The sequence below is a fragment of the Ornithodoros turicata genome, unplaced genomic scaffold (genome assembly GCF_037126465.1).
Source record: "Ornithodoros turicata isolate Travis unplaced genomic scaffold, ASM3712646v1 ctg00001046.1, whole genome shotgun sequence".
Taxonomy (NCBI): Eukaryota; Metazoa; Arthropoda; class Arachnida; order Ixodida; family Argasidae; genus Ornithodoros; species Ornithodoros turicata.
In genome coordinates this window covers 247,155-273,062 of record NW_026999445.1, presented here as the reverse complement: position 1 = coordinate 273,062, position 25,908 = coordinate 247,155, and the positions used below count along the sequence as shown (strand labels likewise).

The following is a 25,908-nucleotide window of genomic DNA, read 5'->3' as shown; positions in this document are numbered from 1 at the left end:
ATATGTACTCGTATGCACTTCCTTTAATCTCTTCAGGAGTATTTCTTCTGTAACATATCTCAGCAGATGCAGCATGTCAACTAGGTAACACAATTTTGGCACAGTATTTGCTTGATATATCCAACAAGGAGAGATATCAAATCTTTGTGCCAAAATGGTGTGCCACGTGTCCGTGTAAAGACGAGTCGCTTGGATGGAATAGGTATAGCACCTTGATGTTGAATGCAAGAAGTTTATGTTTGACAACATATATGCCATGGGTTAAATAGAGCAGTACATCATACACATCAGAAGAATGCCAACATTTCAGCGCCTTACATTTACCTGTTATTCCAATGTTTACTCTCCCTTCTATTGGAATTATGTATTTCAGAATCATTTTTGTATTATTGAATTTTAATTTGGCAATCCTTTCACATGTCTTGCGATAGATAGGTTAGCAATGTAAGCAGTGTTTATGTGCCTCTCACAACCTGCATCTTTATGCAAAAATGCTCCAAAAGCCGGGAGACGACATAACTAGACAAAAAGGTAGAGAACTCCGACTTAACATAACGAAATAACAAGGTTTACTCAGACGTTTCGTCCGTCATGCGACGGACATCATCAGTGCCAAACTGAATGAGAGATTGCACAACCGGTCGCTATTTAAGGAGATTTGATTTTGATTTTATTGGGTCATTTCTTCAAGTTAAAAGGTCACAAAAACTGAGTGGTCCCTTAGCAAAAGCTAGTGATGGGTCCACTAAAGATGTTCATCAATGACATTGGCAACAGTGACAGCAAAAAAAGAAAAAGAAAAGAGATGTCTAGAAATATCACTGTAAAGTACAGCATATAACCACAAAGTGCAGCATATACCACAAAGTACATTCACTGTAAAATAGAGCGACTATTGGTTGTAATCGGCATATTACGGATTTACCATATATGTACTCGATCCTCCGACAGAATGAAGTCCTGTAATGATTTTGAGAACAGCTGGGTGTTTCTTACTTCTATCGGCAACTGGTTCCAAATGCGCACTCCCAAATGCTGAAGAGTCCTGGTACCATAGACATTATTTGCACTTGAAATGATAAGCTTTTTATCTGTTTGCATCCTAGTTGGTCTTCGCGGTTGCTGCAGGCTGGAGACGTCAATTGGAATGTTATTTCTGATTACGTTTTTCATTATTTGCGCCCATCGCTGAACCACTAACTGCTCCAAGGTAAGAAACTGCAGGGTATTGAAAAGTACCTTGGACGGGGAACGGTTATTGGTACCTGTTATAATCCTAACCGCACGTTTCTGTAACGTTATTAGTACCCTTAAATATGTATGGTATGTACTACCCCATGTTTCCAAGCAGTAGGTGAGATGACTCTGTATAAAAGAGAAGTACAACAGTTTCATTACGTGCAGTGGAAATATGTGCCTACACTTGAGGAGTAAATGACAGCCATATGCCAATTTTCTTCTAAGTGACTCTATATGTTGCTTCCAACATAGTGTGTTATCAAGTATTATGCCCAAGTACCGAACCTGATTGGACTGTGTTATGGGACTATCACACAACTTCATTTGAAAGCTGCTGGTGTCTATCGGACTTTTAAAAGAGTGAAATATAAGAAATGTGGTTTTATTTGTATTTAAGGTTAGCTGATTACGAAGCAACCATCTTTCTAGTGCACGCAAATCTCCTTGCATGGTGTCTGAGATATCCTTAAGTGTTGGACTCGATATAAATAAGCATGTGTCGTCTGCATAAAGGTAAGAAGTAAAGACTTTTAAGCTGTTTGGGAGATCATTTACATATAGGGCGAACAGTATCGGCCCCAGCACAGAGCCCTGCGGTACACCGACATTTATGTCCAAATACGCAGATGATGTCCCATCGATAGTTACCAACTGTTTACGTCCTGACAGGTAGCTACGGAAGAAGCTATTTATGTGTCCCCTAAATCCGTACGAGTTTAATTTATCCAACAGTATAGCGTGATTGACAGTATCAAAGACTTTTCTTAAATCTAGAAACAGCCCCAGCACAAGTTTTCTGTCATTGAGAGCAGTGTTAATAAACTGGCTTACTGCTAAAGTGGCTGTTGCAGTGGATCTGCGCGCTCAAAAACCATGTTGACTGTCGCTAATCACGCCATAGAAAAGGAAGACCGTCCTTTTCAAGAAAGGACGTCACTCTCTTACATATTATTTTTTCGAATATTATATTTATTGTGTTAAGAACAGAGATAGGGCGGTAATTTTCAAGAACATCTTTATCACCACCTTTAAATATCGGAACAACCTTGGCAACTTTCAAAGCATCGGGATAAACTCCTAATGAGACTGAGTGGTTGTAAAGATAACATAACGGATGGCTAAGTATGTCCACCAGCCTCTTAATTATCGAGACACTGATATTATCAACACCCATTGCTGTATTGGACTTCATGCTGTGGGTTATGCCGATTACCTCCTGTACATCAATAGGTTCAAAAACAAAGCTGTTACTAGGAGTCTGTTCTACTTGTTCTGCGAGCTCTCCATCTCCATTTCTAATAAAAGCATGGGCAAGACTTTGCCCTATCGAGACAAAGTAATGATTGAAATTCTCACACAATTCTTGATGTGTAACCCCAGCCCTGTCTCTGTCTGGGAGGACCTGAACTTTTGGTGTAGCAATTACAGAGTTGATAATTTTCCACATCTGCTTACTATCCCCATGAGAGCGAGATATAATGTCATGGTAATACTTTGATTTCACTTGGCGCAACTCCTTAGTTACTAAATTTCTGTAGTATCTGTACCTGTTTAAATAATATGCGTTATCCTTGTGTTGTCCAAATTTGCGATACCATTTTTGCTTTATCTTTAGAACGTTCAAAACTCTATCTGTCATCCAAGGACAAAGTGGTGCGCCGTACGCCTTGCCTACCATCTTCCTTGAATCATATATAGCGCTTCTCACGAGGGCCACAAATACGTCAAATTCAACATTAACGTCTGTGTTACACATCAATGACCAATCCATACAGGAGAGTTGCTGACGCAGTCGTGAATAGTTAATGTGATATTTAGATGGTCTGGTGACATTATGACGCAGGTCCATATTTGGGATAACAGTAAACACAGGGTAATGATTTGTGATATCATAATTCAAAACACCGGAATAATCGTCAGCGTTTTCAATATTAGAAAGAATGTGATCTATGGCAGAACTTGTGCAGGCTGTAACACGTGTGGGAGAGTTGATTAAATTACGGAAACCGAAAGAAGAAAACAGACATTCATAGGCAGCACCGCCATCGTGTAAGGTATCAATGTTAAAGTCCCCGGCGATAAACACCCGTTTCTTCAACGCAGCAATTGTAAACAATGTGTTTTCAAACGCTTCAAGAAATATCGATATGTTACACCTCGGAGCTCGATAAACCACTCCCACTATAAAGGCCTGTTCCGACATATAGCAGCGCATGAATATAGCGTTACAAAGTAGCGCACAAAAACAGCCCTCGGTGTGATCGGACGGTTCTCACTTGCAAACCGGCGGTAGCACTATAATTTAGCGGAAGTTGGGTGGTCGTTTCCGGTCTCTCCCATCATTCCGCTTCAGGTATTCAACGGCATGCGGACGAACAAGTTCCATCACTTGACAAAATTGAAAATTGCCATACATTTTGGATGACAAACTCACCGGTTCCAATGCCGTCGCCGTGCCATGAAATGCGGGAGCAAAACAACCCCACGACTTCCGCGACGTCACCTCTGAAGGGCCTTCTCATTGGCCGCACGAATGTAGTGCTAATATTAGCGCTGAAAAAGTTTACTCGAGCTCAACTCCGCCACGCTCTAATTTTTAGCGGTTTGGAGCACTGCGAGGAGGAAAATATCGCGCTATTTTCGAGCGCTATATAGCAAATCGCTATATATCGGAACAGGCCTTAACACTACCTGGCAATTCTAAAAAGAGAGCCTCACAGAATCCTGGTATCTCAAGAACGATATCAGCTCGGAGATTACATTTCACATTTTTATGCACAAATAGGCCGACACCGCCTCCTCTATGTCGGGACTGTAACAATCGGGGTTGAGAACAGAACACATAGTCATGAAGGTGATAACACTCATCTCGCATTAGCCATGTTTCCGTTAGAGCTATAACGTCAAATTTAAAAGTTAGCGTGGACAATAGAGCAACTAGTTGATTGAAATTCTTTCGAACACTCCTTATGTCCAAAATTAATAGCTTAAACATAGTACCATTGGACAGGTTGTTCAATTCAGTAATCGATAGAATATCATCCATATAAACAGTTTAGGAGTAGACAACAAAATAGCATATAACAAAATTACACACAATGTGACAGCTGTAATTCCCGTAGGTTTTTTTTTCAGACTGAATCTGGACAGCTTTAGAATTCTCAGTTCGACGGACGAATATCTTTCCGTCCCTGACCCATGCGTACCTCCACTTATTTTCTTTTTTTTTGTGGATAGTTTTTCCCAAAAGAAGCTTAAGCTCTTGACACAGGTGCTCATTAACATAGACTGGCTCGTTGTGCTCATACCCAAAGTCCGAAGTGGTCAGTCGCCTACGCCTTGACGCAGACACTAACGAATCTCTAGCTTCTCGAGAGAAAAACCGAGCAATAATATTGAGCTTTGACGGGTCCTGCGTAGGCACCCTATGAGCAATCTCAATTGCGTCTGGTGATAAATCTACACCCAGTTTTGTGGCTATTTCGCAAACTAGGTCGGTGCTGTTCTCGTTAGGCCTCAACGGAAAGTTTCTTATTTCCACATTGTTCCTGCGTGAGTACTGCTTAAGACTAGCCACCTCGGCCCGGAGCACAGACAGTTCACGTTCCAGGGAACAGTTTTTACTTGTAACTTGTGCAACTTTCGTTTTTAACGCAGCCGTCTCTTCTTGAACGGACTTAAACGCAGTTTTCATTTCTTCAAATGAATCGCTCATGTATTGCATGGAAGTGGACAATTCTAAGCGTTCTTTCTCAAGAAGAGACTTGACATTGGTTATTTGTGTTGTCACATGCTTAGTCAGTTGACTGAACTGAGCAGTCAGATCGGGTATGGCCTTATGAATTTCCTTTACCTGTGCTACGTTGGTCATATTTATATGCAGGAAGTCAGCAATCAAATATCATGCACGTAGCTTCAATGACAACAAATTATCAGGCAGCGGCACAGCGTACTCAGGTGCAAACACGGAATATAAAATTCAAACCAACCTGCAATTCAGAATAAGACGCTTAGACGTGTATCACACAGCTGCACCGCTGCCAAAAGAGTAGTGCGTCGGGTCCGTAATCCGGCTTTTAACAGTTCATTCCAAACATTGGTGGGCGTATCCTGTTGCTGCGCTCCGAGATATTGTTGTTGTTCCCTGCCGAAGTCAAGCGCTGGTAGATAGGTGTGATGTTCCCAGACAGGCAACTCGAAATCTGCAATTTAGAATAAGACGCTTAGACGTGTATCACACAGCTGCACCGCTGCAGAAGAGTAGTGCGTCGGGTCCGTAATCCGGCTTTTAACAGTTCATTCCAAACATTGGTGGGCGTATCCTGTTGCTGCGCTCCGAGATATTGTTGTTGTTCTCTGCCGAAGTCAAGCGCTGGTAGATAGGTGTGATGTTCCCAGACAGGCAACTCAAAATCTGCAATTCAGAATAAGACGCTTAGACGTGTATCACACAGCTGCACCGCTGCCAAAAGAGTAGTAGTAGAGATGCCAGTATTGTTCGGGGAGGGGCCACGGTTTTTGTTACAAACCGAGGGGTCACCGCGTATGTGCCAAGACTCTAGAAGCTTCCTGTGTCCTCATCGTTGTTGTCTCTTGTTATGTTAAGTTGGAGTTCTCTACTTTTTCGTCTGCATTTTTATGTCTGAGGCTGTTTTTGCGACAAGAGGGCATGGGTGCCGGCAACATGGCACATGTTCACAAAAATGCAGAACCAGAGAGAGACACACAAAAAAAATACAACATCACACAGTCCCAATCATTTTGTCGTGTCCTTTTTGCTGTGTCGTCTGTTCTACATTTGGTAATTTTTTTTCGTGTATAGTTTCTGGATTTTAAGCCCAAGAGCAGTTGCTGTAGATGATGCTGAGAACATGCGAAGCATACATTTTCTCATTCTCACATTATGCTGTAAGCAGTGTGAAATACTCAAAAGGAATTTAATGAGAGACAGCTTGTCACCAAGATTAGTGTGGGAACATCGCAAAGGAAAAATAATTCTTAACCATAATGGATTCCTATCCTATTTAATGGTACAGTATCAGATAAAAGTTATTCAAATTATATTAAAGAAGTAACCGTGCAAATTATCAGTCAAACAGTGAAGCTGGCTGCAGTACACTACAATGTGTCACATGTAACAATATCAGTATTTCCAAAACTGACACACAAACCTTAGGGAGGCGGCAATAGTCAAAGCGGGGTTTACACCACTTACACCACACTCGGAAACCGAGCTAACGTGCTTTCCGTCAGGTCCGTCGCATTATTTGTCACTGTATCACGACGAGACCCTCGAACCTACAGCATATGTCACTTGCGCACAGTAGTATAACCAGGGTGTCGAACCGAACCCGAACCCGAACCGAAAACCGTATCCAAACCGTTATTTTTGCCGGAACCGAACCCGAACCCGAACCGAAATTTTCATAACACTGCTGAACCCGAACCGGAGCAGAACCATAAAAAATAATAGCGGTAACCGGTTCGCAACAAAACGGTTCGGTCATAGAAGTCAGCACAAGAGTTCCTCTCTATCCCCGAACGAAGACACGTCGGTATGATCATAACGCGCCTATATCATGGATTTCAGAAATTTTCACCTAGCAGTCAGACGACGACGTATAGTAAGGATACTTTCAGCGTCTTTTTAACATGTTGAAGCGCGGTTGTTCTTGTGAGCGCCGCGGCTGGCGCCCCACGCACGCGGTGATGAGGCGTCTACTCTTCAGAGACGAGGTGCCACGAGGTGGACGAATGCAACAGGAATGGAGTAGGCCAGTTATGTAGCTCTACACGACGAATAAGTGTTTATATAAGCGCCCAAGATTTCTTTTTACACGTGAGCAGTAAAAATTAAACAAGTCAGAAACATGAGAAGTGGAGAAGGAGCGTACGCAGAACGGTGCCTGTTTGATTGGCCGTGGTTTGAAAACTAAATGTGGTTCTGCTTTTTGGTAGTGCAGTTGTGTCGTGATACATTGCCTTTGTGAGGTGGATTAACTAGTACACTGCTGTGAGCTCGGACAGAGTAAGGATGGCAGGCTTATTTACGACATGCTTCAGTACGGTTTCAGATCGATTCACGCTGCGAAGGCAGTGTGCCGGCAAGTACTGTCGTCTATCCTACGCTGTCCATCTTATTAGGCTTCCTTTAAGTTTATCTTGCTGGCACTGTGCGTGTGAAAAAGAGATTTTGGGAACAGAAAGAAGCGGGACAACACCGCTTCATCAGCGTGGACTCTATTTGCAATAAGTGTTCATCCATTTCTTATTTCACTCGCTAAAGAGCTACCTCACCGCTAAAGACGTCAATGCAGACAACAGCAGTAAGCTATTAGCCACGCATTTCCTGATAAAGGCAGTTTTATGGAACATATAAAACGGAAGCGTTGAACCGGTTCGCGAACCGGATCGGGGCTGCGAACCGGTTTGCGAACCGGTTCGGTTTTTCGCGTGGCCGAACCAGAACTGAACCGGAACGAAATCAAAACAACGCGAACCCGAACCCGAACCGAACCCGTATTTTTTGCGGTTCGACACCCTGAGTATAACATTTATATTATTGTATATGTGTTAGGGCGCACACATGCACAGACGAGGAAAGATATCAACTGTCGCACACACAGCCATCCCGAAAGCTATGCCCATCTTCGTTGATGCACCCACGAATCCACAAGAAGACCGCCGAGGCTTTCCCACTTGGATTAAGGCTACGGTCTCACGGTAGCCATCTTGAATTTACTTACGGACTTCCTACGGCGGGGCGCCACTGTCGCGGTTTCCGTGGATGACCCCGTTAGGGAGAATCGCGCGTGGGACAGTTGCCGACTGGACCCTTTGACCTTGAATCTCTTCTCTATGCCATTGTACCCGGTGTTTATACATGTGTAGAAGGGAGGATTGTCTCGTAAAAGTCTTCTGAAACTGTCGTGCAAGACGGCGAGTTGATTTTCGTGCTTTCGTGTTTTGAGTAGCACGGGGGTAGCTACCGCGCGCGTAGCCTGCGACGAAGACTGTGCAAAATATAATATATTTGAGATATATAAAAATATATATCTCAACTGCAAAATGACCAAACAGCCTTCATAAAAAATGAACTCAAATACTAAATAATTGCAGTCAGCTGTGAAGAGTCTGTTCACGTGCCGATCGGTAGCAGTTTTATCTCAATACAGCTTACAGAAACAGGATTTCTTGACATGAATTATGAAATTACCACTTCTGTCGAAACTGGAAGTTCAGCTCACAGTACGCACACAAAATGATAAGAATCAAAGGAATGGCATAACCGAAGTAAAATAGGGAAGTCGACAATTATACGCTATGTAACCTGTCCGTATTCCGCATAGTAGCGGCCGTGACTAGTAGGTGAATATTTTTTTTTATTTGGCTGCGATTCGTGTTATCGCTTTGTGAGATGACGAGGTGTGTGATCCTTCGCCACGAAATGTGGTCATTTCACTAGTTTATTTCAGTCGTCTCCATCGCATTACGCGGCGCTGATTGCCCACACTTTGCCGTAAGACGATCGTTGTATTTGCGAGTAAACGGAGGATCCGTCTACAGACTTCAGAGTTCAATCCAAGAAATTGCATTTGCATTGCAAGATAGTTATGGTGCGACAAAAATTCCTCGTAGCAAAATGGACGCGACAGCACTTCTCCCACTTGCCTACATAATAAACATTTACCGTGGTGCCCCCTCCTTCCATGCTCCGGTTCTTCGTTCAGTTCCCCCACATGTAAAAAACAAAGACACTAGTTGGAAAGAAAAAGGAACGAGACAAAGACGCGCGTGCTGTGGGGAAGGGGATTGGCTTGTATTCTTTTCTCTCTGGGCAATAGTATTCACGCCTAGCACTGACAATTGTTTTGTAACAGCCTGCTTTCCGCCCCTAACAGGCTTCGCTGACATAGAAGTTGTCAGTAGCACTGGGAGACCGAAGTTGATTCGTCATGCGCAGCGAAGGGCGCAATTGTTATGATTCGAGCCTATTGTGATAATTGCAGTTTCATTGTGATAAGTATCATAATAATAACGAATACAGTTCTATATGACATTTGACAGCAGGGCTGCTTGTCCGTCGCGTAGCGAAAAGATTGCAACGAGACAGCTGTTGTACGAAATGCCGCAAGCGTTCATTGTACACGCACGCATTGCAAACTAGGGGAAAAATAGGATGATACGATTTTTAGTTCTGTCCACAACAGTTGTTTCGATCCAAAGCCAACATGTTACTCTGTGGAAACCTTGCAAGAATGTCAGGAATACAAACGAAGAGACACTCAAGAGCCTAGCTCTGAACAACAGCTTTGTTGCGTTCCCCTGTGATTCCCTCTTACAATGAGACATGAGATACAACAACCGAAGTAATGTCAACGCGTGCACATTCTCGTTGTTTTTCCTTGGTCGTTCGTCCTGTGGCCATGTGTCACGTTGACCCGGTTGCAGCAGCACAGTGGATGCCAATCTCCCGTGAGGTGGTCTATTTCCAGGTCTCGCGTAACGGACTGTTACACTGGTTACACACTGGTCATTTCAGATCTACCCGCTGCGCCGTGGAGCACTACGTAGAAGGTAAATGATCATGTTGGTTGGGACTCATCAAAGGAAGACGTCACCTTTGTCGAGAAACACGCCCTCGGGTAGGGGTAGGGAAGATCTGTGTCAAATAAACCTAGGTTGCTAGTTGAACGCCGTCCGTGTCTGTCGTGTTTGTGTTCGTCCACCACGTTGCGTCGCCGAGAAAGCACGAATTCAGCTGAAATCATCCGCAGAGCGCTGTAGTCACTTCCGCACTTCGTTCGCAGGCCATGGCGCAGACGATATCCCCAGGGTTCAGCTGATTTCGGTATTATCGCTGCTGAGTAGACGTTTCATGCTGCTCTCATTTGTTTTGAGCAACGACCGCACATCAAAAACGCTTAGGAAACGTTCTTGGGTGGGTTTCCGCGAATCTGCAGTTTGAATGTAGAAAGGGGAAAATAGGCTTCCCCCACTTCCTGTATTTTTCCTTTTTTTTTCACTAATAGAAAAATCGGGAACTCAGACTCGGTGAAAAGCATGGCGGCAAATGATGCGCAATGGTTCGTTTTGCTTTGTTTCTATGATGTTGTTTTGCGCTTGATACACATAACCAACCAGCCAACCAAGTACAGTCGACACTACAGTACCAGAATACAATAGCATTTTAGTGGTTACATCATTTTTCTCTTTGGAATACAGCGTACTGAGGAACGTAGACCGGGAAAACGTCACACCCGAAATTGATACACCAATGCTCCACCGTGATCGGGAAGATTAAAATGTATAGCAACGGGAGTGGGGCGATTATTGACAATGTCGGATTTATGACCGTAAAACCTCTGACGCATGGCGTTGAGCCGAGCACGACATGGATACACACCTGTCCATTGCAATTCTGGAATCTGGCTACACCACCGATTGCAAACGCAAAAATCGCGAGTCCTTCTTCATTTCTAAATTTTCTTCTTTAAAACCACGGGGACTAAACGTTCATGGCGGTCCTCTGCAGTTGTTCAACCCATCATCCAGCTAATCTACTACATTCACCTTCTGTTCTTAGCATTCTTAGCTCCATTTTCCCTTCAGCCCATAAGGTCACCCCTACCTTCCCACGCAGTTCAACAAAAGCTGTGTTCCCCTCGTACACGGCTAGACATCCACCTGTGCCCCCGTTTCTTCACCACCAAATCTTTTGAACCCCAATTCTCCGAATGTCTCATTTACCCGTACACCTTCTCTTTCCTGAGTCTTATGTGACGGTTGCTCACGTGATGCATTGTATTACTGTCTGGTTGTTTTGTGTTTACTTAGTTCTGGAAACCTGTTTTATTGTATCTGTTCACTTGGTATATATACTCGTGTCGCATTTAGTTGTGTAACCTGAAGAAGTGCAGTCTCTTGCACGAAAGTTCTGTTCGAATAAATATTAGTTGCTCCTAACCGTTTTTCATGTTACGTGTGTGATTCCCTGTTCGCGGGCTCCTTGACAGTGTTTTATTTTTATTTTACTAAGTTATTTAACTAACTAACTACTAACTACCACGTCTTTGTGGCTTCATAAGAAGAACTATTAGCTGGGAAGCCACATATGTAAGGACGCGTACATGTTCACTTGCAAGAGTCAAGGACGTTGGAGATGGAAGGAACGCTTGACGGAAGCTTTTCGAGATCATGCAATGCGAAAGACCGGAATACAGGAGGCGTTGGATAATTTTTAATTCTGGGAATTTTTTTGTTCAATTGAACTTTGAAAATTGCCAAGCGAGCCTTACTTTCTTTTTTTTTTCTTACAAAAATATGATGTCCTACACGGATAACAGCAGACCCAACAAAGACTGTGCACAGTATCGCATCAGAAATAGAGGAAAAAAATTACTAAAAATTACGATGTAACCCCTCCTGCTTGATTTTTGCAGAGAACTGTACGCGAAATCTAAGGCTGCGTTCCAATACCCCGGTTAGTCGACTGCCTAGCGGTCTAACCGGAAGCGCCGCCATGTTAAGTCTCGTTCCAAATCTCGCCAAGTCCGCTATTCAGTCGGCTACTGCCTAGTGCGCATCGATGCAGTCTAGTTATACACTCTAAACCAGGTAACGCATATGTAACGGTTAAGTACCGCTTGGCCAAGAGGTACATTTTTTAAAAAATGTACCTCTTAAATTTAAGAGGCACACATGCGGTACATGCAACGGATAGCGCGCAGCGATTTAGGCCTATCCGTCGGGGTGATTCCCCTCCTCTACGATATATTAACAGCCCCAGGAAGCTACGCTGTACGATAAATATCACAAACAAATACCTTTATTCGAAAATTACATTAATATCACTGGTGATGCTTGTCCATCGCGAGCGTGCATTGTCATGATGTACAAACGCCGAACACACGGGGCACACAACGTATATGGATGAACGCTGACCACTGCATCTCTCCTTCACCATTGCAGCTGCTCTGTGGTCACGCTTCTTTATCTTTTCCACACCTTTGCTGTTCTTCCCCAACTTCCGTTTCTTGAGCAGAATGTAACGCCAACCACAGTAGACGATTGACTCACCCATTTACGACATCGCCCGGACGTAACCTAGGAGAAAATACAATGTAAAAAATCCAACAACCGTTAATAGCTTGCCTGAAAAACATGCCTACTTGCTTGTGTAATCCAGGTGTAAAGTGCAATCTAGGCTTCTCTAATTCACGCATCAACGTTCGTGCATGACGCTCAAAGTTCGTTGTCTCCGTCCCTCAGTCGTTGTGTCCATCCTGCGGGTGATCAGGACCACTGGGAATCAGAGCGAAGACGAACGAAAATGCGTCGTGCGGACGAATAATTACTTCATAGATATAATACCCACCTTAAATGACTCCAATCTTGAAAGCGTCGAACGAGTTTCTTCAAAGACGGAGCAGACTCGTCCTCGCTCCCCGACGTTTCAAAACAAACTGATTTGCCAGCGGTTGCAAGAAACGCATTCTTCCCAAACGTGCGATCCCTCACGGTCACGGTTTCTAGTTATTGCACTTCTTTGGTAGAATGATAGTGCTGATCCATTACGGCACTGCTGCATAAGGGAATTTATTGACTGGCATTCGGAATCACGCGAAATACTTTTGCAGCGCATGGAGATCGTGAGAAGGCGTTCGTACTCATGCGCCGGAAACACGCGGTACACATGAGGTACAGCTCTGCTAGACCGCGCCTAAAAGGTACCTAGCCGGTACGGATGGGTCTCGGAGCCCTTGTACCGCTTGAATTTCGCAGTGGTCGCGAACTCTACCTGCTGGTTGAGGACTGTACCTCATGTGTACCGCTTGGCCCAGATGCGGGACCTCTTTCATGCGGTACATATCGGGTGCCGGATTTAGAGTGTACGCCTGACCATCTGACAGCGGGGATGGAGACGCGCGTTGACGGTACTAGCGTGCCAGCTGTTTCTGCTGGCTTTAAATGAAAAGTTGCACATAGTGGTATGTTTTTTTTAAACTGCGTAGAGAGTTACAACACATGTTTAGTTGTGAAGGTGACAGTTTATGCACGATGTCCTACAAACATTAGAGAGAAAAGCATTAGAGTCCTGCTGCGCTTGCGCCGTACGCATTTCTTGCGTGAGCAACGAGATGGCGCCACAGGCGCCTCGGCTAGGGAAGCCTGTTCCAATAGTGACAAGCAAATGGGTCTACTCAGCTGCCTAGTCAGGCGGCTTCGCGGGCGCGAGGTATTAATTGGAACGCAGCCTAAGTCTAGACGAGAAAGTGTCCCCGCCTTCATTTTTTTTGGCCTTTGCGATGAAGACGGTTGTTTTCTTTGTGATAAGAGGGTTGTCACCAGCGTCAAGGTCAACTCAGCGCAAAGGAAGGTAAAACTCTAGGTAAAACGAAAGGGCGGGAACACTTCCCCCTCTCCCCTCAAATACTTTTTCAGGCTTTTCTTTGTGACAATCAAGCAAGCGGGGCTAAAGCTGAGTTTGTACTAATTTTTTGTGGGCCTGTCGTTGTCCCCTGGAAGACTTCATATTTCTGTAAAAAAGCGAGGTTCGCTTGGCAATTTTCAAAGTTTAATTGAAGAAATAAAATTTCCGCAATTAAAACTTCTCCAAAGTATTCCTCAATGGTGGCAAAATTTTCCAGAAGGTAATTGCCGGAAGTCTGACAATCCTCCGGCGAGTACGTAGCCCGTTAGAATTTTTTATCACCTTAGGTGAAACACCCTGCATAATATAATACAGGAATGATGTTACAAATGAGTACTATATTCTTAGCTCGGCTTTTGCTTACGTGTGCTGATACTGAGGAATCCAGTCATTTTTTACTCGTAGCAACCATGCACAATTGCTTTCCCTATATCAACGGAGACGACTTCCACAACAAACGTTACCTAATCTGAGCTGTTTGCTCTCTTGGTATGGGCATGCATGCCTTCTTTTAGGGTTACAGTACCCAAAGGTTTCTTAGACGATCCGCAGGGGAATCACCCTGCAAACGACACAAAGAGGAATTCCCCACGATCAGAGCCGTAGCGAGGCAAGTTTGCGGCCAGGGCAGGGTAAATCTGAAGCGTCCCATCCCCTTCTTCAACTGCTGTCAGAAGCCCTGTAAACAAAAAAATTAAAACGCTTATTTGCACTGCCGAGATCGTAAATTCGAATTTCCTTCGTTCCCGCTTTATCCTGTCCAACCAACCTGCCAGGGCCTGCCGTTCGACGCCCCCGAGGGCGCCCGGGGCGGCTACCCCTCTCGCACACCCGTCGCTACGGCTCTGCCCACGATCCCCAACCTGAGTATGACTACTCTACGTTACATTCACAAACAATACACAGGGGCAAAAAGACGCATCTTATCGCGTTCTGCCATACACAAGATCAACCAAGGACCTGAAGGAAACTCCAGATTGTGTTTTCCGGGGTTCATCCACCGATGGAAGTTGCACTGTTCTGAGCATGCTTTGCTAATGTGTATCAGAATGAGATGAAAATAAACGAAAATTTAGCCTATAGTTCGTGTCCTAGTCTGTATGAAACTGATTACGGATTCTTGTACAAAATTGATTATTTATTCTAGGCACAACCTTGTTATGCTACAGAGGACACTCCTATTTGCTTTTCGTATTAGAAACCGATTTGACTGACCAGTAAAAAAGAGATGATGCAAGCGCCTCCTCAGGTACACGTGAATTTTGCAACTTCGCCATTCATCTTTAATAATGAAATGTTATCTCCCTGGAATTTATTATGGCAACAATCTAAGTGGCTAGACCCACGAACGTTATCGAGTTGGTTGCATCTAGGCAAACTATGCGCGGATTAACTTAGAGGGTGCGGACATCGAATAGAGACCTTTTACGAACAAGATACAAACACAAGATAGGAATAAGAACAATTGTGATTCTGAGATGGGCGAGCAACACGCCCTGATTACCACTCCAAAATATAAGCCGGAAAAATGTATGCGGTAGGCAGTCTTCTTAGTGTGAACCTTTGCCGTAATCTACCGTTACGTATTTAATTCATCTTAATTCCAGTAAATATGCTGATAATATTGACAAGCTAATCCAACTTTTCTTTATCGAAACCAAAACTGCATGGCAAATTTTCAGATTTTGTGGAGAGCGAAAGGCACAAAGCGCACTGTTAGCTATGTGGATTGAGCTTAGGAACTTTCAGTTCGCGAGTTTACGTGCTTTGGTATCTACCATTCGCATTTTGTCTAAAAATAATAATAATGAAAAACACGAGGAAGATAAATACGGTTGAAAAGGAAAAAGGTTTGCAGACTGACGCCTCGGTTACAGTGACTGACGGCAAGTTCCCGAGTTCAATTCAATGAAACCAATACACTACATTAAAAAGAAGAATAAAGAAAATGAACGGCATAATTCACAGAAAGTTCATGACAGAAAATAAAAAAAAAGAAATAGAAAAGAAGGCAACGAAAAGTGCAGAAACAGCTGTAGCAGAAAACGACTTATTTCGGTATTTGCCTGCGACATCTCTCGGGGAAGGCTGGGACTTACAAACCATGGCTACCAACTTACGCGGTAAATCTGGCTTGCCACAGCCCATCTGTTTCGGTTTCGCTGGGCGGTGAGTGGGTAGCTTTTAGGCATTCGGGCTTGATACACTCCGATTAGTCGGCCTTAGAAGTCGGCCCAGGACGCACATTCCCCCAGGGCGTGAGTCGTGACGTTGCCCACATACGTGAGGCCGACAACGGCAAGCCCTATCACCACCACCACCACCACCACCTACACTCAGATTACGGTGAAAATTTCAGGATTTGTTGTGTGCATAATTGTTTCTCTTCAGTGCGGCTTTTGCTTTCAAACAAGCACTAGAACAATCCGAAATGACAAGTTCAAAAATCCAATTTTTCAGCGTTTCTTTGGAGTGTTTATAAATTGCCTACGTCAAATATCAATAATACTGGGCTGTGGCACACTTTGTGTATCCCAGGACACAACGCTGCAAAAAACTACATAGCGCTATTTTCTTTTTTCTCCGCGTAAAACCTTGGCGAAGATGAGCAAAAAATGAGAATATGGTCATGTTCTTCGCTTTATAGTAGAACAGCTGAGCGATGTATAAACAAAAGGACGCTGTAGCACATTTGTATAGAAAAAATGCTTTCCTACGACATCAATACCTCCAACGTCAGACAAATAGGAGCGGCGCAATCTCTTGGCAAACATGGCCGTTTTCACAAGAGGAGTGGGATCGAAGCCTTAAGTACCTGTACATTGAACTGTAAACAGTTTGGTGTACACTCCAGAAAACGAGAACAGCTGATTGCCGATTTCATGGGCGTGCACATGCGAGCCGACAAGGACAGTTCAACAGAGGAGCAATTTTAGGTGAACGCGAATGTGGCGCCAGTGGTGCACTTCAAACGACGTAAAACACCAAGAAGTGAGCAGCGAGGATGCTTGCTTGCTCATTTGTCATTATTTGGGCCTGTAATTCACATCAGGGTTCAGAAAGGCTTCTAAATGCCGATGGCCGCCACAAGAAAAACGTGTTTGCAATGGTTTCCGTCCCGTTACGGTTCCAGCGAATATACCTTTTTTGCTGCTTCCTTCCTCACTTTTCTTTCCTTTTTTTCTTGATCGTTTTTTACTGTTGTCGGTTCGTTCCGGAGCCCTACCTTGGAAAGCTGCTCCTGTTTAGTTTCGGTATAAATCGGAATGTGGGGGGCAGGGGGAACAGTCCACCGCTCCTCGAGGTTTCACGGTGGCTCTGCCCCTTCAGTTTTTGCTGCTCTTGTGCGAGTTTTTCCGCATCATGGTAACCATAACGCGAGATGGCCTTCCCCATCTGCATTATAACGTCCACCAATGGCGTAGCCAGACCTCCAAGGTAGGGGGGGGGGGCTCTATACGAAAACCCGCCCTCTCCCTCCCGGACGCTGATCCTGGGTGCGACAACACACAACACTTGTGCACACCGCAGCATACGGTTTAAAAAAAAAGACGAAAATAATTGATTTGGACATTCGCAATACGATTATACTGTGATGTCCAATAAGGTGGTGTCACGAGATTGGAAGGATTTTGAAAAGCTCATACTTTGGAAACCATTCAAGTGTGCCGCTTAGATAGACGCCATGAATTCTAAGAACTTTCGCGATCGTCACACTGGTCCCCCTCCCCCCATATATTATTTTCTCCTTGGATTTGCACGATTTGCCTGGGTCGGTCAGTGGCAGGTAGGGGGGGCTCGGGCCCCCCCTAGCCCCCCCCCCCCCCCCCCCCCCCGTGGCTGCGCCACTGACGTCCACCGTCATCAGATCACTTGGACGAGTCATATTGCTAGGGGATCCTATTTTTGTATATGCCGCACTTCTCAATCTCGAACTCCATGTCCCGCAGTGCTCTCCTTCAGGTCAGGTCAGGTCGGGTCGGGTCAGGTCGGGGTGGGGTGGGGTGGGTTAGGTTAGGTTAGGTTAGGTTAGGTTGGGGCTCGCTCCTCCATGCCGTGAAGGACTTCCGACGGCCTTACGGATAAGGGAAGTAGAATAATGCGAGCGAGGTATCTCCGTAATGGAAAACCTGAAACGGTGCAATACAAACAAATGTCACCTCTGTGGATAATAATTTGAAGCATGCAGATATGAAGGATTCATCTCATATCTGAAATGAACATCAAGGAAGATTGCCAGGAATTCTGCTCTTTCTGTTTCTCGAAAGAAAGAAAAACAGCTTCATAAAAAAAATTACATCTTAGTGAATTATGGAAATTAGAATGTCAAAATACCTTGCAGATAAGGTTTTGCTCCACTCGCATACCGTAAATGCGAAACTAATGTACAGGTAGTCCTAGTTGTTTTATTTTAAAAATTCTGTATTAAATAGGACTACGACCACGAAGTATGCCGTTGTGGCACGTTCCCGTCTATTTTGTGTGTGTGTGCGTTTCAGCTTGGACAAATTTTTATAAAGAAGCCGCGAGAACACGTAATTTTCACAGTTCAGTTCTACGTTCAGGCGCAAATCTTTTCCAATAAAGACTATAATGGCTAATAAGGACGACTAATTAATGAAGTTCATTAATTAACTCTTTAATTGCACGTCTTGAACAAAAGCCAGATACCGATATGGAAGACTGTCCTAGTTAAAATCCACACCACGTTTAAAAATTTTGAAACACACACGTGTATTAAAATATCCATCCCTGAATTTTGACGTGCAAATGGGCGAAAACCGAAGCCGCGGCAACCACGTTTGGGGTGGTGGTCTTCACGGTACGAGATCTGTATATAATTCTGTATGTCAACTGCGCTGGCAACTATATTGTCTTGGCTCAGAAACCGTATGTTTTTGGAACGTAGAGAGAGGAAAAAGGAGTAATAAAACACGAGTATATACATCATAGAACACGAGTAATCATAAAAAATCAAGTACTATTCTCCTTAGGGAAGCAAGAGTTCTCCGTTCCTTTGTCACACGCTGTGAAATTGAACCGCTGTTTTTATACCAGCTATTTATTGACTCTATGTTGGACTAGTGTCAGCGCGCTGAGCGGTTGAGCCGTTGAGCTGGGATTGGAATTAGAATTGGAAATTGAGCAAAAATAATAATAATTAATACTAAAAAGAAAAAGAATGAAAAAGTGTTGAGCCAACTGAGCTGATCGAGGTCGGTTCACTCTGGAAATTGTTGCACCGAATACTAGCGCCGCCTTCGAACTCAGCTAAAATTGTCCCTCTGTTGAACGTTGAACGTTCCTTTTCGGCTCGCATGGTCGCGCCCATGAAATCAGCAATCAGCTGTTCTCGTTTGGTGGGGCGTGTACCAAACTGTTTGCAGTTCAAGGTGCAGGTACTTAATATGAGTGGGAGAGCTTCGGCAGTCTTCCTGTGGATTCGTGGGTGCATCAACGAAGATGGGCATAGCTTTCGGGATGGCTGTGTGTGCGACAGCCGATATCTTTCCTCGTTTGTGCATGTGTGTTAAAATTGGGAGTTAAATAACGTCGCGAGACAACTGAGATCACCGTCTGTGCATGTGTGTGTGTGTGCCCTTGTTTAGGAAGGTTGTACTATGCCCAGATACATATACAGTAATATGAATGTTATACTAGTGCGCGCAAGTAACGTCTGATGCAGGTCCAGGGTCTCGTCATCATACGGTGAGGAATACTGCGACCAACTGCGACACACTTGATTCAAAGCATTGCTGCGAGTTAGCTTGTTTCCCGACTGAACTTGCATTTTTGTCAAACAACTTCAATATAATGCAGTTGTAGCGAGATAGTTTCCTTGGTTTTGTGGCATATTGTGCTCACTTCATCTGCTTTCTCTTGGGCCCCGTTTGGGCTATCGCGGCCTCAATGGGGGTCCTGACACATGGTTTGGGAAAAACTGAGGCATACTATATATTGTTACATGTGACATGTTGTAGTGTACTGATGCCAGCTTCACTGTTGTATTGTTTGCTAGCATGCATGGTTATTTCTTCAGCGTTATTTGAATGAGGAATGCGGAGAATGAGGAAATGTATGTCTTGCATGTTCTGGATGTTCTCTAATTGCTGACCCCCGCTGTTGGGCTAAAATCCAGCAACTACACAAAAAGATTAACAAATGTAGAACAAGAGACAGAAACACGGACACAATGACATGATTGAGATCATGATATGCTCTCTTTTTTTTTCTGTGTCTCTGGTTCTACATTTTATGAACATGTGCCATATTGCCAGCACCCTTTCCCTCTGGCTACGAAGAGAGCCTCTCAGTAATAAAAAGGCAGGTTGTCAAATGCACGTAAACATGCCCATAACCACGTGCTTACATTTTTTGGAGTCTTGACTCATCTAACGTTTATGCCAGAAAATGCTCCCCTAGTTCACAAGGGATACTGAATATGAGCGTGGTCCACAGCCACAAACTACATTTTAAATTAGCACTGCAGTATGTTTATCGGCACACATGAAATTACCCTTCATAAGTGCATCATGCAAGCTCATTGATTCTGATGCTAAGTGCTCATGAAATAACATGGAGTGGGGTGAAAGACACTGGCATCACATGCTATGTGATTGTGTTCATGTTAAGTCAACTGTTTGGATGTGGTAGTACCAGCTAGCTTCCTTGTAGTGTAACACGTATGTGACCGCACGGAGGACAAAGAGGATGAATTAGCTAGTCTGGGGTAGGAGCTCTCACATTGGCATAGCTGGTCAAAAGGAAAATGTGGGTCATACATCACATAAAACACAAATATCAGTACATTTTCAGCAATCACTGGATAATCTCTAGTAGGCGCGGTGCATATAGCGTGTCCATGGACTGATATTTTTATTCTAGGAGAAATCATATTTTTGCAGTTATAAGGGATGGCAACATGTTCTACACCCGAAATGAATGTATTAATTAGGTCTCGTTTAATTATTGGAAATAGAAGGTCGGTGCAAATGCAACGTCGGTTTCCCTATGTGCCACTATAGTTTTCAAAAGCACGCTCGTGACCATTTGGTATGAGGACATGGCCCCGAAATAATGGTTGTGTGAGAGTAAGTCTCGGAGCGTTCTTTTTGCCTTTTCACTTGAACGTGAGGGAGAAACAATGCTGCAGAACTGCAAGCAGCACATTTAATGTAATGTCGCGCGGGATGCAAGTTTGCGATTTCATATCTCAGCACGATGTTTATACGCTGTAAAAATAAGTGCAAGGGTACCATTGCATACAATGAAGTAGCTGGTACCGTAAATTTTAGACCTCTTCTTGGCGTGGGTGCTCAACATAAAGAGTGACCTGTTAATAAACGTACTTGGGGATTTCTGAATGCGAATATCATAGAAGAGAAAGGAAGGCAAACAAATACAACAGAGGGTGCCATTCGTTTCTCACACTTCTGATTTCAGTTACTTATTGTTCTTGGTTTTCTTCAGCTCCGACATCGACTAGAATTTGCACTGTATATCCACGCGAATAAGAAAGATGCAAAAACTTCTCTGAGAAAATTTCATGGTTTTTAAGACCTTGAAAATGGCATTCTTAGGTTCCAGGGTATTCAAAGACCAGTGAAAACAAAGTACTATGTCTACTAAGTATTATGTCTAGATACATCTCTTGCAACTTTTGCATGGCAAATTGTTGTCTAGGAATGTGCGCGAATCAATGTGGATCTTCCTGAAATTAGAATCTTATTTCGTTACATTTTGAGATTACCGTATGCTGGTTCCAAAAATTAAAGCACCTCCGCTTACTGAAGTTATTCATGCAAGAGAAAATAGTTTGTACCTGCAAACAAACAAACAGTTTCTTCACATTCTTATGCAGCTTATTTGCAGAAATGCAGTTCGAGAGTCTGTCCAGTACCTGTTCCCTGCATATATCAGAACGTAGTTTCACAAGGAAAACCACAGGTAGGAAAGTACACAGGCAGGTTCCGATTTCACGATTCTACAGGTCTGAGGCTGGAACACACACAAACAAACACAGACGGACAAACACAACACATCCACACGGTATCGGGCTTTTTCGTCGATCGTCACTTTTCAACTCTACGATTTCACAACCAAGGGAGCCCTGCAGGAGAATGGAGATGTTCGCGACAATGTTCGTGATATAGCAAGTGTCCACCATAGTTGGAACCAACACCGGGAACTCATTCGGTGACTTACGACACGAAGTCAGAGTTTAACATACTCAAATTTGACAGGCGAGCAGCAGAACAGAGCATTAACTGCAGTGTCAACAGAACCCTGATAGCCGGCGAATACAGCAAACGATTTGTCCAGGCTCGGTACTCTCGTTCCCAGCCCACCGCAAAGAGTCACACCCTGCGGGGAACTATTTTGAGACTCGGGAGCCGAAAGCCTTCGCTGCTCTGAGGCTGCCGACCAATCGGTGACGATTTATTGTGAAAGTTCGAATCTGAAGCGTTTGTATTGCAAAAGTTGATTTTTACGGCTTAATCTTTGCACCGTGGATTTTTTCGTGATTTATTTTGAGGAGTTTATCCTCGAAGTTTATTTTGCGAAGTGTAAACCAGAGTGATCCCGTACGTTCCTTCCCGCTTTCTTGCCCGCTGTCTGCGTTGCAACCTCGCCTTTGAGAAGGATAACACCTGGCTTTTTAAGTACAGGTCTAATGTTTGCTTAAGGTAAGTCAACCTAGCTGTGATGCATCGTACGACGCCTGCGTTTTAATCGTGTTAACAATCGAAGTACATTCCGTTGCAGACGGTGAACGCATTGCAAACGGCGGCAGGAGAGGATCGGCTGCATCGGTGAAGCGACGATGTACATTACAAGCGAGGTTAATTGTATTCTTTCGTTATAGGTGACCGTGGGACTGCATCGATTGCGAGGAGGTGAGTTACAAAATGAAGTACTATTCCAGCATTAACGTTGGAACAATACCAGCGTGATATTCACTTCGGTTTCTTTACAGGTTGTTTCCTGTCTCAACGGTCACACATACGCGTGCAAGATTGCAACTGCTTCTCACATGGAATTGGTGTCTGTTGCCACTTGTTGGGCAATTGTTCCTCGACCATTTCGTTTGAGGAACCGTCGTGTTCGTCACTAAGGATCTTCATTGAGCTTTGCAGTGCCAGCCTGTCCGAAGTTTCGAGGATTGTGTGTTCGGCGTTTGGAGTACTGCCTGGTGCATCGGATCATCGGATGGGTTGTGTGTCCGTGCAACGCGTGCTCCATATGTGTGTGTTGGGATTAGTGAACCGTGTATGCTTTCCATTTCCATTCGGCAAACGATGATGTACTGCATGCAATTTAAAGGTATGTGCAAGCCAATAAAATTTGGTGTTTCATGTTGGATGTGGTTGGAGCATTTTCTTCCTTGCTTTTTTTGCGAAGCGTGGAGGCAATTTTTCAGTTAGGGAACTCGTGAGGTGCAATGTGTTTCGCGTATTACTCCTCCCCACTTTCCATTTCAAAATAAAGTTGTTGTTGTTAAATCCCTACTCGCAAACAGTAACATTCCAAAACCGAACGATATTCCATAATGATGGTTAGATCTGATCATGGGTATCCGTGGGAAAACGAGTGACATGGTAACAGTGCTTCCACTTTAGCGATTTCATCACTAAATATAGCGACATTTTGCTCTGTTTAGCGATTTTGTCGTATACTGGCTGTAGCGACTTTTTAGCCACTTCCTGAAACAGATCATGGGATTAAAGTCAGTGAAAATGTGAAAACATAGGTTCGGAAATAGAAATTCGGTTCGTGTAGTATTGAAGTCTTCATGGCGTCGGTCCCAGAGAACGCGGACGCATGGAACGACTGAAATCGAACGCTTCTGGTTGGTATGCTATTTCAAACCGCTAAAGCTAGCAAAATATGTGTGCGCTCCTTCAGGAAGCAAGGTATCACCAAGAGACCGTGGTATCAGCGAGTTCTCCCAATAATCAGCAACGGAGCGTCGGCGTGGCACACTCAGAGAGACGACAGCGCCACCAGTGCACCCTGGGCCTGCCCATCCAGGTGCGGTGGAAGCTGGAGAAGAAAAGGGGCATGGGAAAGCGGCCCACATTGCAAGATGCCCAGTGAATGTGGTGCGTGCTGCACTTGTTGCGAGCGTGCGTCAAAGTGCACACCGAAGAAGCGAGTGAATGTGATTGGGAGGCTAGGTGAAGGTAGATAAAAGACTGTCCCCTGTGTGCATCTCCGCTTGTAGTCATTACAACTCTAATACCCGGTTCTGCACCACATTCCAGATGCTACAAGACTACCGTTTTTTTTCTTTTCGTATTTTATTTTATTTTGTTTCAAATTTATTTGCGCTACGTATCCATGCATACACAGATGCAAAGATGTGAAGTAGCGTATCGGAACGAGCTTCCCTTTCTTGCTGTCATATGACTCCTTCTTAGCGTTTACAATCCCGTATCTGGCACTTGTTGAATTCATCATCTGCGTTAATTTTGGGTGTATCCTGTTTGAATCTTTTAAATAATCTTTGAAAAATAAACGCGTAAGTACCCACTGTTAAAAATATATCTCCCAGAGTAGACGCTTAAAAATCAACGCACAAAAGTAATCGCCGAAATATCCCCGTTTAAATAAAAACGCTAAGGAATCCACGGTTAAGAATATACCGTTAAAAATAAATCGTTTCAAAATCCCCCCAAATCCACCCTATAGTTGCTAGAACCATGTGGTGTGGCCCAAATCAAGGTGAACTGCAAGCAAGGGGCTTAAACTAACCTCACAGGACCAAACTATCCTAAACTATCCCAAACTAACCGAAACCAAACTAGCCTAACCTAACATAACCTGATCTAACCCGGCGCAAATTGCGATCAGTCCGCCTCCGTGCTAGATGGTGAGGGGATTTTGAAACAGTTTATTTTTAATGGTGGATTATTAAACGGTGATCTCTAAGCGGGGTAGTAAGCGGTTTATTTTAGGAGATATATTTTTAACCGTGCATTTTTTAAGCGGATTATTCTTGAATGTGTTATTCTTAAACGTTTATTCTTAATGGTTGATATTGGGGACCCCCTTCACCACGTATTCTTATGATGCGCTCTATTAATCGTATATAATAATGCCAAACTTTTTAACTGGTGGCACCATTCTGTAGAGCATTATATGGATCCAGAAAGGCTCCCTTTGCCTCAACGATGTTAATCAGACTGTTGGGAAGATGGATAAGTCGTTAAAGCTGCAAATGACACTAATTTTTGGTATCATTATGCGGCTATTTTAAGCTTGGCGACTTTTAGCGACCTTTTGCACAAATTTTTCGAGATTTAGCGACTTATACCCCAGATTTGGCGACTCCAAGCAGAGAAAAGGTAGCAACACTACATGGTAACAGTCAGGGACGGATCTTGAGGGGGTTCAGGATGTCCTGACCCCCTCCTCGATTTCTGTCTTCACACTGTACTGTAGATAGTCTATCTACCATGCTGGCCAAGGCTGGACTCCCCCCTCAGCTGAATCCAGGATCCACCCCTGATAACAGCTCGTGCAATCTGAACATGGTTCCGTGCGATAATCATCTCGTGTCTTGTCGGATAGTGTTCACTTCAAGGACACGAGAGAAACTTCTACGAAAACATGTTATTTCGCTTGACGTTCGGTGTCCACCTTGTCAGGTGCTTAAGTATAAGCAAAGGGTGGTCTGGAGCAACTCAAGGTGACGAAAGGTTAGCTTAGTAGCGGGTAACGCGTTCTTTTTTTTTTCACATTGCCGGCGGATGTATGGCGGGTATACCCACATTTTCCCGCGCAACCCACAGCGACACTGAAGTTTTATCAGCAAATTGCAAAACCGCGCGGGTATTCGCACGCGTATAACCGTCGGTATACCCGCACGCACTCCCATTCATATGTAAATAGGTTAGCCAACAAGTTCGAAAAAGTTCCCAGCAAGTTTAGCTCTCATATGTTGTCACTACACCCCTTAGGTTAAGAGTCCCCCAAGGGTGCTCCTCTCCCGCGACATAACAGGGAACGCGCGTGGTTTGAAACAACAGTTTCGCTCCCGTTATCTTCACGGCGATATGTCCGTATTTTTCACGACTGTTTTTGCAGTGTGGGTGTACCTTCCGCACTCGAGTGTTTCGAATTCGCTCAGTCTTTCCTTTGTTAGCCATACGACACCGCCATTAAGTGACCCGCTGCTATACACGCGTGTTTCTCTTTCTCTAGACACGCATGATAGCAGCAATTTTGATAAT

At 44.1% G+C, this 25,908-nt stretch overlaps 1 protein-coding gene across 3 annotated transcripts in view; it reads left to right on the top strand.

The window, feature by feature from the left end:
• LOC135376141 (glucose dehydrogenase [FAD, quinone]-like) overlaps window positions 1-25,908 on the top strand; it is a 110,785-nt gene that overhangs the window by 46,241 nt on the left and 38,636 nt on the right. The window lies entirely within an intron of this gene.